Source organism: Leopardus geoffroyi, chromosome D4 (genome assembly GCF_018350155.1).
Source record: "Leopardus geoffroyi isolate Oge1 chromosome D4, O.geoffroyi_Oge1_pat1.0, whole genome shotgun sequence".
In the NCBI taxonomy this organism is placed as follows: Eukaryota; Metazoa; Chordata; class Mammalia; order Carnivora; family Felidae; genus Leopardus; species Leopardus geoffroyi.
In genome coordinates, this window is record NC_059342.1 from 55371309 (window position 1) to 55387951 (window position 16643).

Sequence of the window (16643 nt, forward strand, 5' to 3'; positions counted from 1 at the left end):
TCTCACAGTAGTGAGACTGAACCCCGTGTTGGACTCTGTGCTGACAGTGGGAAGCTTGCTTGGGATTCTCTATCTCCATCTCTCTCTCTGCCCCTCCCCTGCTCTTGTGCTTTCTCTCTCTCTCTCAAAATAAATAAATAAATATTTTTTCTTAAAGTGTGGAGTAATTAAATCATGCTTTCTTTATCAGTTTGTGAGATCCACTCTGAGAGAATCAAAGGTCAGTTACAAGATCAGTTTAGGGCCCAGCAAAAAGGATCTGAGAGCTCATGGCACCACTTCATGAGCCTAGATTCAGAAACACAAAGTCATGACTCTACGAACTCCTTTGTAACATGATTAATGACGTGATTCAGACTGTATAAGGTAAAACGAGTAATACCAGTGCTAATTCCACCCCAAGCATCACATTTCAGTGCTTTTTTAATTTGGTTTTGTTCATTTATGTTAGTTTATGTTTCAGATGAAAAGTTTCTAGAAAACAGGTTACAGGGCAGTTATAGGCTGAACTGTGACCCCCTAATTCATATGTTGAAATCCTAATCCCCAGCACCTCAGAATGTGAATGTATTTGGATATAGGACCTTTTAAAGATGTACTTAAGGAAAAATGAAGACATATGGGTGGGCCCTAATCCAAATATGACTGATGTTCTTATAAGAAGAGATTAGGACATGAACATGCATGGAGGAGTTTCATGTGAAAACACCAGAAAAAGATGGCCATCTGCAAGTCAAGGAGAGAGGTTTCAGAATAAAACTAACCTAGCTGACATGTTGATCTTGAACTTCTAGCTTCTAGAACTGTGAAGAAATAAATTTCTGTTGTTCAAGCCATCTAGTCTGTGGTGTTTGTTATGACAGCCCTAGAAAATGAATACAAGAGCTATTTAAATTTCTCTGAATAGGGTCAAGTCTCAAGACTATATGTAAAATAGGTGCCTTTAGTGGCACAGGCAGAAACGCAACAGATGGACAGGACTTTGGGGTTGTAGGTATGGCATTTAAAAATCAGGAATCGAATCAGGCATGGTCAGAGAGGATAAAAGATTTGTTATCTCTTATTTTACATATTAAGATTTCTCAATGTTCTCAAAAGTAAGTCTATGGTGGGAGGTAAGAGGCAGAAAGGACTTCTGGGCCACTTTGATACCATTGGGGGTTTAGGAGAGATTATGTTGAGAAATTACTTTGGAGAGAGATTTGGACTACTGTCTAGTCTAAAAGCAGTGATTTTAAATAACACAGTCCATTGCTATACCTTGGTCTTAACAATGTTCAAGGAGAAATAAGGTTGTAATAATAGAATGCTCCATATGTATCTGTTTTTGCCCCCACCCACTATTGCAGGACTTCTTACCCTGCCGTTGGTCTCTTACCCCTCCTCTTTGTTTCAAGGGATTCCCAGGGAGAGATTCTTCCATGAACACAGGCTTCTCATGATCTCTATCACTGTCTATCTAATTGTCTATTATTTATAACATTTTAAAGACCTGTTTAGGGGCCCCTGGGTGGCTCAGGTCATGATCTCACAGCTTGTGAGTTTGAACCCTGTGTTGGGCTCTGAGCTGTCACAGCACAGCTGTGCTGACAGCTCAGAGCCTGGAGCCTGCTTCAGATTCTGTGTCTCCCTCTCTCTGCGTCCCTCCTCTGCTCACGCTCTGTCTCTCTGTCTCTCAAAAAATCAATAAACATTAAAAATGAAATTGAAAAAAAAGACCTGTTTAATATGTTTCATAAGTTTTAAGGTAGTTTGGATGTCTAAATTTTATATATATTTCATAATAAGAGTAATATAATCACAATAAAAGAAAATTTGAAAAGAGATAAAAGAAAAAAAATCACCCATAGTCTCATCATTCTAAGGTAATTGCTAGCATTTGATTGATTTTCCTTTCAACTTTTTTACTCCATGCATAAGAACTTTTCACCAAAAGTTGTAATTTTAATATATACACAACCTTCTATACTCCTTAAAAAAATAAACTTAATATTGTATCATAAGCCTTTGTCAATGGTGCAACAGAATTTTCTTAAACATCATTTTAATGATATAAAATATAGCATAGAGCTGACACAATAGTTTACTTATCAGTTTCCCAATTCCCAATTAGGTTATTTCAAATTCTTTAAAAATAAAGAACTATAAACAACATGGATGTCTTTGACAATGGATATGTTTGAACATATTTCTTTTCTTCCTATTTTGCATTTCTCCCTTGGAACACATTCCCATTGTCTGAATTACTGTGTGAAAGGGCAGGCTAATTTTTGTGCAGATGCTTAGAGAATGTCCTACTGTTGGCGATAGGATATGCTATAGAGAATTTGTATAGAGGCCACTATTTTCATTTTAACCTATGCCAAGATCCGCAGTGGCTTGGGAATACTACCATTGCCTTTTGGGGGAATCATCTATCTGGTTCACAGATAGTGCATTTTGCTTGATAAATTTGCAGGATCAGTCTGGTGAAATTCAAGATAAAGATGGGATCAGAGTACGTCTAAGACTCACACAAAGGGTTGATAGAAGTCTACTTCATATCCTCACGGACACTTCATGTATCAGTGAATGAGAGAGTGAGCTCAGGAAAGCAGGCCTCAGAGAAGCAGCTCTGTTGCACTAGTCAGGGAGGAGACCCTGGGACTCGGTAACTGTGTCACTGGCTGTGGGTCTTGCTTGGGGCACAATATATCAAGTTTTCACCCACCTGGGGCTCGATTTCATGAACTGTGAGAGCATGACCTGAGTCAAAATCAAAAGTCAGGTGCTTAACCAACTGAGCCACTCAAGTGTCCCCATGAACACTTCTAGATACCCACTGTGTCCACGTTGCCTTCTCTGCTAGGAGCTATTGGAAACAAAGACAAGACTACCCAGTGGATTTGGTCCGTACCTTCAAACAGCCCTTTAGGCTGTTTTAGAAATAACAGCAGAAGTGAAAAGGCTACCCTCACTACATACACACTTAAGTGTCTACTGGATTCACAGTTATCATAGATGAGACAAAATGATAAGAAAAATCACCCAAACTTTCAATAAGTAGCAGGACTTGACAGCCTGACTACAAGTATATCTCCAGAAGAAATTTCCATTAGCCTTTACGCTTTTCCCCTTGAGAGAACAAGTTATAACACCTTCTTCGAAGTCTCATAGCCTTTCCTTTTTAAATACTAATCCTTTATTCTGACTGCAAAAGTTTTTCACTAATGATAGCTATCACATCTAAGCGAACATTTAAAATATGGACTTAAAAAAAAAGACATTTTTGCCTGCAAACCACTCATTTTCAAAACCATCAGCAGAAAGATGTATGAATTGGTCACTGCTAGGAAGATCCACCTTAACAATCTCAAAGCAAGTTTTCTTCCCCTCCTGCCAATCCAGCATCATGTCTCCCTTTCCAATCTCAAAAAACTAATTTTCAGAAATAAATTCATGTGTAAATCAAAGTATGCCTGTAGCTTGTCATTTCAACAAATAAAGTGACAAACATTTGTTAGATGCTTTCTATGTGCCTAGCCATGTTCTAAGTGCTCAGAGGCACAAAAGAACCACAAGGAATCTCTGGTTCCATTGAAAACTTATTCTGTCACATTGAAAATGCCTCAAAGTTTCCAAAGAGAAAAAAGAGACAGAACCTCTTCAGGAAACTTTTTTTCCATTGTGAGCCTTTGAAGCTCATGTTAAATACTAAAGAAGAGTTTTTGAAATGTAGATTCTTTTTTTTTTTTTTGCATTTATTTTTATTTTTTAATATATGAAATTTATTGTCAAATTGGTTTCCATACAACACCCAGTGCTCATCCCAAAAAATGCCCTCTTCAATGCCCATCACCTACCCTCCCTTCCCTCCCACCCCCATCAACACTCAGTTTGTTCTCAGTTTTTAAGAGTCTCTTATGCTTTGGCTCTCTCCCACTCTAACCGCCCCCCTTTTTTTTCCTTCCCCTCCCCCATGGGTTTCTGTTAAGTTTCTCAGGATCCACATAAGAGTGAAAACATATGGGATCTGTCTTTCTCTGTATGGCTTATTTCACTTAGCATCACACTCTCCAGTTCCATCCACGTTGCTACAAAGGGCCATATTTCATTCTTTCTCATTGCCACGTAGTACTCCATTGTGTATATAAACCACAATTTCTTTATCCATTCATCAGTTGATGGACATTTAGGCTGTTTCCACAATTTGGCTATTGTTGAGAGTGCTGCTATAAACATTGGGGTACAAGTGCCCCTATGCATCAGTACTCCTGTATCCCTTGGGTAAATTCCTAGCAGTGCTACTGCTGGGTCACAGTGTAGGTCTATTTTTAATTTTTTGAGGAACCTCCACACTGTTTTCCAGAATGGCTGCACCAATTTGCATTCCCACCAACAGTGCAAGAGGGTTCCCATTTCTCCACATCCTCTCTAGCATCTATAGTCTCCTGATTTGTTCATTTTGGCCACTCTGACTGGCGTGAGGTGATATCTGAGTGTGGTTTTGATTTGTATTTCCCTGATGAGGAGCGATGTTGAGCATCTTTTCATGTGCCTGTTGGCCATCGGATGTCTTCTTTAGAGAAGTGTCTATTCATGTTTTCTGCCCATTTCTTCACTGGATTATTTGTTTTTTGGGTGTGGAGTTTGGTGAGCTCTTTATAGATTTTGGATACTAGCCCTTTGTCCGATATGTCATGAAATATAGATTCTTAAAGGGGAAAATAAAAGGTTGGCCTGAGGTTTGAAAGAGAGGTTGTCACAGCCACCATGAGGCATTCTTCAGGGAAAACAGTGCTTTCAGTGTTTATGAGTTATTCATTAGAGAGGCAGGGTCGAGCTGGCTGACACTGTGGGTGCTAAGGCAAAACTTTCATCCTGGCTGCAAGGTAAGAGCTATAAAGCCAGGTAAGGGCTGCCATGCATTTCTGGAGGGCAATTCTAAATCTCAAAAATGTAGAGAAACAGACAGGGAACAGGAGACATCAGAGACAGAGAAGGCTTTGCTGTTTTGTCCACAAAAGGAAATGGCATGTGCCAGAGGCAGAGCTGCTCAAGGCTTCATTAGGCAAAGAGGAGACCACATTTTGAGAAGACAATCACAGGGATCAGAGCAGCTGCCATAATTTTTTTAATGTTTATTTCTTTTGAGAGAGAGAGAGAGGAGCAGAGAGAGAGGGGGACAGAGGACCTGTGCTGACAGCAGAGAGCCTGACGAGGGGCTTGAACTCATGAACTGTAAGATCATGACCCGAGCAGAAGTACGACACTTAACTAACTGACAGCCACCCAGGCACCCCGCAGCTACCATAATTTTTAAAACTCAAAGGCTAGAATGGTAGAGCCTCAAGATTCTGCCTCAAATAAAATAAAATATTCAGGGGCACCTGGGTGGCGCAGTCGGTTAAGCGTCCGGCTTCAGCCAGGTCACGATCTTGTAGTCCGTGAGTTCGAGCCCCGCGTCGGGCTCTGGGCTGATGGCTCGGAGCCTGGAGCCTGTTTCTGATTCTGTGTCTCCCTCTCTCTCTGGCCCTCCCCCGTTCATGCTCTGTCTCTCTCTGTCCCAAAAATAAATAAACGTTGAAAAAAAAAATTTTTTTTTAAATAAAATAAAATAAAATATTCAGAGTTAGTTTGAGACCCAAGTTTATTAAGCAGATGAGGCTGAAAGATACGTGATTAATTGAAATATGTTATAGGCACCCCTCACTTTGCACTGTTCCAACATGTACAAATTTCATTTACCATGCTTATGTTAAACCATTCAACAAAACAGTTGAACACCATTCAACAAAACAGTTCAAATTTTAGTTAACACCGTACATTAATTGTGAGTAATCACATAAAGTGCAAACTTTGCTACTAACCTTCAGCCCACAAATCACTATATAACAGATGGGTATCATGATCAGTGACCAATGACATCACTTCTTTCCAGGTCTGTCAGTGACTGACCACTACACCTTTGTTATTCATTTCTTGCACAGACAGTAAAGAGTACAGTTGTGGTGCCTCCTTGTCTCCCTGTGATAAATTCACACAGTATTTTATAACAAGGATTAAAGGGCAACAAAGAGACAAAAAGTGATAATGCTAGAAGTGAAAGTTGGATGCAATTAGATGTGAAAAAATGGCAACAGAGAAGCAAAGATAAGATGAGATCTAGGCTTTCATGAAGCTATGATATAAACTATGTTGACAAAATTCAATGAATATAAAAAACAGCGTACAGTTGCTCCAACACATTTCAGTTTAAATGGCAGTAGAAGCAGAAAGCCAATCGCGGTTGAAATGGAGCATGTCTACTTTGGATTGCAGGCTGCAATCAAAGATAATCCAGATCGGTTCGGATCGCATTCAAGCCAAAGTGTTAAAGTTAGCTGCCAGATTGAAAGAAAAATGTAATTACAGGGAGACTGAAAAAGAACCTTTTACTGCCAGTAAAGGTTGTTGTCATTGTTGCAGATGTTGGCATAAATTGATTAATGTTAAACTATCTGATGAAGCGGCTAGTACAGATAAGGACGCTGCTGTGAAATTTGGACCCAGATTGCAAGGATTAGTTAAGGCAGGTAGTTAAGATGCTCTCATATATGAAAGTGGCTGTGACAAAAGCATGAGGAGGTACCAGAGGAAGTGACATCAGCAAAAGACACCCTCAAGTTAAAGGAACTCTCAAAGATATTTCACAACATTGAAAACAAAAAGAATAAAATATTGAAAGCTGATTCAAACTTGGAAAGGATTATGACCATTTGCAGGCGTAATATACTGATACATGCTACAACATGAATATACCTTGAAACATTATGCTAAGTGAAAGAAGCCAGTCACAGAAGACTACATACTTTATGATTCCATTAATATGAAATGTCTAGAATAAACAAATCTATAGATACAAAAAGTAGGGGCACCTGGGTGACTCAGTCAGTTGAACGCCCCACTTCAGCTCAGGTCAGCTCAGGGGTGGTGAGTTGGAGCCCACATCAGACTCTCTGCTGTGAAGTGGGAGCCCTTTTCAGCTTCAGATTCTCTGTCCCCTCCCCCCTTTCTCTGTTCCCCTGCCCCCTCTCTCGGCTCCCCCCCACCTCCCCTCCAGTGTACGTGCATTCTTTCTCTCAAAAATAAGTAAACATTTAAAGGGCCAAGTTCCAAAGAAAAGGAACCCTTAATAACGTGAGTCTAGTATTCTGTTTATCTCTTTCCCCCTCAAGCAAATGATGATTCTTAGCATGGTAGGGGTTATAGTGGGTCGGGGAGTGGGAATGCTGAGAAGTCAGGCCAAGAACACATACTACAGGCAGAGAAGCCAGTACTTACTCATGGAGATAGAGAGGAAACACAGGAGTCAGGGCCTGCAGAAGAAATCAGGCCTTAAATAGCCAAGACCCTTAAGTGGGGAGGCCTAGGAAAGAAAGCCTGAAATTCAGGAATTTCCCTTCAAGACTAATAAAACCGAAGATACTTTATATTTAGCAAAACTAATCAAGAAAAATGAGAAAAGGCACAGATTACCAATAACAAAAATTAAAATGGAGACCTCACCACAGAAGCTGCAGACCTCAAAGAGATACCAATGGAATATTAGAACAACTCTGTGCCATAAATTGGAAAGTTTAGATGAAATGGACGAATCCCTAAAAAAATAAGACTGACTACCACTGATGCAGGAAGAAACATAAAATCCAAATAAAGCTGTAGCTATTAAAGACACTAAATCAATCATTTAAAAATATTTCCACAGAAAAATCTCCAGATACAGCTGGCTTCACTGATGAATTCTTCCTTTAAGGAAAAACAAACACCAGTACTAAGAAAACCTATCTCAGAGAAAACAATCTATAAATAAGAGAATGTGTCAAATTTACCAGTAAACAAGGTCAATATACAACAAAAATAAAATACCAAAATAAACTATTAGAAAATGAGAGTTGAAAAAGGACACAACAGGAATTCCCACCTCTCCCTTCCCTAGTGGAGCTCAGACTTTATTTATTTATTTATACATACATAATCATCTGATGCTGAATTTAACACTTCGAAGGAAGTCATAAGAGAAATCTGTACGTAAATGGTTGGACTTTAGTTTATCCAACAAACACGAATATATGCATGTTTTCCATTTACAGAGGCCTTCAGAACTACTCTCCAGGCCTTCAACTGCAAGGAAACACATCTCAGGTGCTACAATAGTTCCAGATATGTCTGCCTGAGCTCTAGGGGAGGAAAAAGGAAGTTAAATCATACAGCTAATACGATTCACAGGCTCATCCTCACTTTATTTTCAAGGGGAACCCTTGTTTTAAAGGGGCACTGATTCTGTAAGGAGACCTTTGTGAGGCCCAGGTGGACAACTCCCCAAAAATGTAGATGGAGGAGTAAAGGCCAGAGGCCAAGAAGCCAGGTTGGTAAGCCTCTGAATTTGGTGGAAAGCCTGTTTTAAAAACGGTTAACATTTCCCTCCCACCACTGCGTCAATGACTGGAAAAATGATTATTGACAAAAATAACAAAAGGTTATTAATGCCATTAATATCTAAGGAATATACAAATATCAGTTCAAGACCTCTAAGACCCAAAATACAAATGGACATCAATCCTTAACAAAATTTCCTGAAAAAAAAATATTAACACACATGTCCAATAACCATCTCAAAAGTGTTTCCCTGGGGTAGAAATCAAAATTAAAATTAAAACGAGTTACCTACCTATGTGGAATTTAAGATACAAAACAGATGAACATAAGGGAAGGGAAGCAAAAATAGATAAAACCAGAGAGGGAGACAAACCATAAGAGACTCCTAAATACAGAGAACAAACTGAGGGGTGCTGGTGGGATGTTGGCAGGGCGAAGGGCTAATGGGGAGATGGGCATTAGCAAGGACACTGGTTGGGATGAGCACTGGGTGTTATATGTAAGTGATGAATCACTAAATTCTATTCCTAAAAAAAAAAAAAAATACTTTTCAAGTAAATCAAAAATTTGTAAAGTACTTTGTAAACTATTTACAATTCCATGTAGTGTAGGTTAGGGGAATATCATGTGCATTTCTCTATTTCTTCTGTACATCTATACAAACTTGGAACTGAATAGCACAAGCCTACTCCTTATGTGCCTCTCTCATGATGTAAGAGCAATAATGACAAATTTCTCTTCCATGAATATAGAATTTCCATGGAATGTTCCAACAGTTGGGCTGCCTCACAGTGTAAGTCACAGGACTCATTTTTATCAAACCTGACTGTAGCAAATTTCTGGCAGATTTAGCTGGTATGTCATATTATTTAAAATGTATAGCATGTGTTTATACATATACATATATTCCATGTCAGCCCCTGATTTGTCATCTTTTTGTCACTTTAGTTTTGCAGTATAAGGATGTTGGTAACATTTCACATTTTCATCTTCATGTAAATCAAGTTTCTCTGGTATTATGTGAACCAATGTATTTACCACTTTTGTGTTTGGCTGTTACAAATATTTCATAAAATAGAATATAAATATAAATATAAATATAAATATAAATATAAATATAAATATAAATATAAATATAAATAAATAAATTGGGGCGCCTGGATGGCTCAGTCCGTTAAATGTCCGGCTTCAGCTCATATCATGATCTCACAGTTAGTGAGTTCAAGCCCTGCGCTGTGCTCTGTGCTGACAGCTCATAGCCTGGAGCCTGCTTCAGATTCTGTGTCTCCCTCTCTCTGCCACTCCCCTGCTCGTGCTCTCTCTCTCTAAGAATAAATAAACATTACAAAAAATTAAAATAAATTAAATTTAATTAAATTTAAATTTAATTAAATTCAAAAATAAGTTAAACGAGTTACCTGTTTCGCCAAACATATTAGTAGAGATTTTTTTTAACAATCTCTTTTAAATTTTTTTTAAATAAGAGGAGCACTGTCATGTCTACTGGTGGGTGGACTGATGTAGCTTCAAAATCTGTAGAAACTTAACAGAAAAGAGACAATTCTATAACAAGGCTAATTCTAATCTAAATGCTAAAAAGAAATAAATGCTGTGGGGATGGGTGGTTAATATGTCCTAGCCAACCTCATGTCTAAATAAGTTAAAATACCTGTTTCTTGAGATAAGTACTGCCTTCCCGCTAGCAAATACTACTATCTTCCTTATGTTGTTGACCTACCTGGCTTTTCTATCATGATTCAGGGATGACCTTAAGAGAGAGCTAAGTCTGGCAAACTGCAGTTAATCCTTGAATAACACAGGTTTAAACTGCATGGGTCCAGAACTACTGGGACCTTATGAAGATAAAAAGTTTCTGCACAGCACAGGAAACAACCAACAAAACTAAAAGGCAACCAACAGAATGGGAAAAGATATTTGCAAATGACATATCAGGCAAAGGGCTAGTATCCAAAATGTATAAAGATCTCACCAAACTCCACACCCAAAAAACAAATAACCCAGTGAAGACAGAAAACATGAATAGACACTTCTCTAAAGAAGACATCCGATGGCCAACAGGCACATGAAAAGATGCTCAACATCGCTCCTCATCAGGGAAATACAAATCAAAACCACACTCAGATATCACCTCACACCAGTCAGAGTGATAACAGTTTCTATAATTACATTTTAAAATTATACAGACATTAAGTTTGTATTTGTGGCAAATGCGAAACATCCAAACTTTATTTTTTTTTTCAATGTTTATTTATTTTTGGGACAGAGAGAGACAGAGCATGAACAGGGGAGGGGCAGAGAGAGAGGGAGACACAGAATCGGAAACAGGCTCCAGGCTCTGAGCCATCAGCCCAGAGCCTGACACGGGGCTCGAACTCACGGACCGCGAGATCGTGACCTGGCTGAAGTCCGACGCTTAACTGACTGCGCCACCCAGGCGCCCCCAAAAAAATTTTTTTAAATAAATAAATAAAATAAAATAAATTTTTTTAAATAAAATGCAATTTTCCTTTCTGACTCCATCTCACCTACTTTTCCCATATTTATTCACCCATTCATTCAACACATAGTTACCAAGTGCCAGCCATTATTGATGACACATTCTTCCAAGGTAGACACTTGGGAACCAACATTCATTCTTCTCATCCCTTCTTCTGCTCGGGTAAACTGTGAATCGTAACTCAGAGAGGTCTCTTAGATTCAGCCCATTTCTTTATCCCTACTAACATTTTAGCCCCAGTCATCATAATCTCTCACCAGGATGCCTGCTGCTGCAACTTCCTATACATTTTTCCCTGCCAGTGAAGTCAGTCTGTTTTCCACACAGTTGGCAGAATTATCTTCCTAAAAATAAATCAGGTCATGTCACTCCCTTTTCTGAAAAGCTTTCACAGCACATAGTGGTGGTAGGGTCTTTGAACCAACTGCATTGGAATCAGCTGGGGAGTTCATTAAGCTGTCACTTCCTGAGCCCCAGACGAACTGCATCCATCTCCTTAGAGAGAAGGCCTAGGAATCCCCATTTTTAACAAGTTACCAGGTGATTCTTGTTTCTACTAAAGGTAGAGGAGACCTACTGGCCTGCAGGAGAGAACCCAAACTCCTTAGGCAGAAATACAAGGTACTTCACCCTCTGGGCCCAAATGGTCTCAGTTCCCTCCACTCAATACCGTGCATCCTACACATCTCTCCTATCTAGACACCTCAGGCCCTCCCATACCTCCACACCATTCTCTATACACAACTCCTCTGCCTCCTTCTTCACCTAGCAAAACCCTGGTCTACCTTCTTCAGTGAATCCTTCCCTAACCACCAACTCTTTCTCCATTAGTATTGTCTCTTCCTCCTTTGTTCTTCTTTCTTCATACCTTCATTGTGGCCAGGCACTAGCCCCACTGAAACATAATTTACCTGTTCATGTGGTGGCCTCCCAAATAGACTGTGACCTAATGGTATTATCCAGCAAGTTAAAAAATCTTCATACATGTCTAATGGGTTAATTAATTACTTGATTCACTGGGTCAACCAATTTATTTATCTAGTATTCATTTTGGGTCTATAAGAAAAAGCTAAAATTCTTGTACAATAAGGAAAACAACCATTGCCATGCAAGCCAGGCCTGCCTCTGGAATTTACAGGTTCTAACCTTATAACAAGTTAGATCATCAAGAAACTCCCTGTTTTAGCTGCACACACTCCTCATAGAATTATCATTTCATGTAATGCTCTATTGTAATGATTAATTTTATGTGTCAACTTACCTGGGTCATGGGGTACCCAGACTTTTGGACAAATATCATTTTTGGTATATCTTAGTGTTTCTGGATGAGATTAACATTTGAATTAGAAGACTGAGTAAAGTAGATTGCCCTCCTCGGGGTGGGTGGGTCTCACTCAATCTACTGAAGAACAGAGTAGAACAAGACTGAATAAGAGGAAACTCCTCTTTATACCATCAGCTTCCCTTGTTCTCAGGCCTTTAGACTCAAACTGGAACTACATACATATTGGCTCTCCTGGGTCTCCAGCTTGCCAAATTGCAGATTTTGGGACCCCTCAGCCTCCATAATCACTTGACCCAATTCCTTGTAATAAATCTTATTTGTTGATTTCTTTAAATACACATCCTATTCTGTTTCTCTGGAGAACCGTGGCCAATATAGTCACGAAGTAGCCATTTGAAAACTATTTCTATTATCAATCCCCATTGAAAACCTTGTCAATTAATTTAAGTGCTCCATTGAAATAGTAATAGATACAACTTGAGTGTGCTGCTGATGCCCAAATGTATATCACATCCCTGAGTTCCATACTTACGGATTCAAGTGTCCACTTTACATCTCAACTGAATTATCTCATAAGTAACTCAATTTGACCATGTCCAAAATAAAACTCCTGATCTTGCTCTCCAAACCAGCTTATGCCCAGTCTTTGCTATCTTAAAAGATGGATCATCATTCATCCATTTGTTCAAACCAAAAACCTACAACAATCTCAATTCTCTCTTGTTCTCTTCATGCAGCTAATCAGCAAGTCATATTGATTCTGCTTCAGTCCAAACACTTAATCCCACCTCCACCAACTTCATCCTGGACCAAGTCAGCATTTTCTGTCACTCAGACTTTTGCAATAGTCCCAATAGGGACTCCAGTAGAAGACCCAATTGTTCTCCCTGCTTCCACTTTTGCCTCCTGCTGGCTGTTTTCCATATAATAGCTAGTGGGAATCAGAATTAGATACTACAAAAGATAACAAAACTTTGCCCCTTCAAAATTTCCAAAAGCTCCCCAATCACACTTGGGGAAAACAATCCAAATCTCTACAAAGCCAAACATGGCTACCTTCTCTAGCTTCATCTCCTACCAGTCCCCTGCCACTCACACAACTGCTATATCCCTCTCCAAGTTTCCTCCAGTCTTACTGGTTGATTCTCAAATATCTAAAGTTTTTTCCTATCCCCGGTCCTTGGACCTTGCTGTTTCCTTACCTGAAATGCTCTTTGCATGGCTCTTGTTATCATTCATGGTAAGTGCTCATATGTCACCTCCCCAGAGAGACCTTCCCCCTGCCTCCCCAGCACTCTCTATCCCATTAATCCACTTTGCCTTCACAGCACTCATCACTATCTAATGAGTTCTTGACTCTCTCTCTTCACTAAAAACCTCATGAAGAGAGAGAATTTGTTTTTCTTATACACTTCATATCCATGGTGTCTGGAACACAGCACTTGCACAATAAGTAACTGAATGGACAGATTCTTCCAGTATGTAATACCTAAAAAAATTCAATGTTTGCAAACTGATATGTATCCTATGATGAGACATGGAAATTATATAATTCATCATGTTTCTCTTTTTTCTTAACTTCTAGGAAGCCCAATTCCAAATTTTGTATTTAAGCCCAATAATTTACCTTAAGTTGGGTTTCCTTTTCAATTATCTATTACATGTTCTTGATCTTTTATCATTACTGTAACATTCTTTTACATAACCACCTTTTATTATAAACCACCTTAATTCCTTCGTAAAGGCAGACTATAACAACTAATGCATACTTACTCATTTATTGATGCATGGATATTAAAATTGTTTCTCTAACATGACTAAGCTTCTTGAAAGCAAGCCTATATACAATAGCCCTTTATATGACCTCAAGCATATATCAAAGGGCAGGACTTATATTTGCTCAATAACATTCTTAACGTACTGATTTCTTTATTGTTTGATCAAAAGTAAAACCACATTTTGTCTACAAGTGAATAAACTAAGGTATAGAGAAAATTGTCATCTCCCTTTCAAAAAGTGGAAGGATTTGTTAGAAGTAAGAAAGCAAGAGTTATCTACATAAAAAAGAGAAATTGATTTGGTGAGCTGGACACGGAGAACCCACAGGCAGAGCTAAGCCTGACATAAAACTTAGTGGGAGAAAATCTAGAAGGGATGAAATGTTGTCCAAGAAAAGTCTCCTGGAAAAACTGGTAGAGAGAAAGTGACTCAAGAAGAAAATAATTTTAGGATGTCTGAGGAGGCCTAGAAGAAAGGTTAAGGTATGGATTTAAATCTTGCTGGAGAAATAATGAAGAACCCTTGGCAAGGTGGATGGGATTGAGGGGAGGTGGGATAAACTTGGGATTAAAGGGATGGGTGCAATAGATGACTTTGTCATTAACAATGACTGAGGACTGGAGGTGGGGATGCTAAAGACATCCCTTCCATCTGCCTGTGGGCCCCAGACTGAGGGGAGAGACACAAGACAGGGGAAAAGACAGGGAGAGCTAAGTTCTGATAGAAACCTGGCAGGACTGCCCTTCTCTGTTAGTTCCTGACACTCAGCCTAATGTCCAGCAGACATGTTAAAGACCAGCACTAACTGTGAAGGCCAGGGGCAGGAGTAGATGCTGGCATGGTGGATATAGCGGTTGTTCCCAGGGGCATCTTTCCAGCTGGCTGGGTACTTCACAAAACTCTTTGGCAGTGGCTACAGTACTAGACAAGTGCAATGTTTTAGATTTCTGTAGGTATTTCCCCATCCCCACATGCCCTTTGATTCCACAATTTGCCTCCCTCACACCAAGAGAGGGCCTTGAGATCCTCCTTATTAAACAAAATGGACAAGCACAATCGAAGGAACACAGTAGACATCCCACATCCACAGCCTGTTTCAGCACCCAGAGCCTTCTAATGGACACTTTACTCAGACATTAATGTCTACATAGGAGCCCAGAAATAGCAAGGACCAAATGTGAAGTTTCCCCTGAAAATTCTGCCAAATGACTGCATGTTAGTCAGAGTGACTCATATAATATGTTAGGGTCTTTGTAGGGGTTTTTTATGCTGAATACAGTTTTCCATCGCTGAGACATTTACCTATTCTAGAGCAGGGAATAGATAGATGGTAGAGCCAGTTTTTCAACATGCAGGGGAGAGCACTTTTGCTCAAATGACTTTTGCCCTATTTGGGGCCAGACCTAGAACCACTGACATGTCATTTAAAACCCCTCATAAGCATTCTTTAAGAGACACATTATTAACCCTACCAAGAAATCAGGCTACACTGATGCAAGACCTAAGAGGTCATTCATAAATCTAATTGGTATAGACAAACCAAATGGAATACATTCATGGTAAATCTTGAAAAAAATGGTCCACTAACAGCTTCCATTACCTTCCATATGGCACGGCCATATGCATGGATGGAGGATCCCCTCCATCCTCAACGCACATGCTCATTCTATACTTACCACACATACATACATTACATTTCATACTTACTATCTTCCAAGCACCATGTTTACAGCATCATCTCATAAAAGCCTCCCAACAACCCTGTGAGGCAAATACCACTATTACCCCATTTCACAGATGAGGTAACTCATCAAGGTTAAGCCCTCACCTGGTTGGTAGAGCCAGCATTCAGATCCAAGTGTTCTGACTCAGGAGTTCCCATTCTCAGTCTCTAGGCTATGCTGTCTCCCATTGGATGGCATAGGGCCATTAGTAGAAATGCCAACACGCAACTGCCTCTGAAGAGAAAGAAATGTTCCAACTGACCAGGATGGATTATGCGTCAGAAGCAGAGGAGATGGGTCATCTTGAAGCTCTGAGTATACTAACTCTGTATACAAGTGGTTTTGTTTGCTAAATTAAATCATATTGTCAGCTAAACTTACAGTAATGCAGCACTTTCACTTTCTTCTAGTTTATAATATTTGAAGTTTCCTCCTAAAAAACAAACACTTAAGCTTAAGAAAACACCTTCTAAATGATTTCTGAAGAGATGAAACAATTGTAAAGACTTTGCTAACTGATCCCAATGCAGAGAGACTCTTAAACCAAAAACACTTTTTAATATTTTTTTATTTATTTTTGAGAGAGAGAGAGCCCATGAGCAGGGAGGGGAGGGGGCAGAGAGAGAGGAAGACAGAGAATTCAAAGCAGGGACCATGCTGTCAGCACAAAGCCTGATGTGGAACTCAAACCCACAAACTGTGAGATCATGACCTGAGCCGAAGTTGGATACTCAACCAATTGAGCCACCCAGGTGCCCCTTAAACCAAAAAGTTTAAGCTCTGGGTCTCAAATCCCTGCAGAACACCACACACAGACACACACAGACATGCACACATACACACCCCACATATTCATCACACAAACATAAAATGCACATACTACACAAACAACACACACATACCACACACTCCACTCACACACCACAGCACACATTTATTC

General features: G+C 39.5%; 1 long non-coding RNA gene across 1 annotated transcript in view; it reads right to left on the bottom strand.

Annotated features, from left to right (window-relative positions):
* The window catches only part of LOC123593157, a 185679-nt gene extending 169364 nt beyond the window's left edge, over positions 1-16315 (bottom strand). The window contains exon 1 of the long non-coding RNA XR_006710155.1: positions 15808-16315. This is a non-coding gene — a long non-coding RNA (uncharacterized LOC123593157). The remainder of the gene's footprint in view (positions 1-15807) is intronic.
* Between the last annotated feature and the right edge of the window lie 328 nt (positions 16316-16643).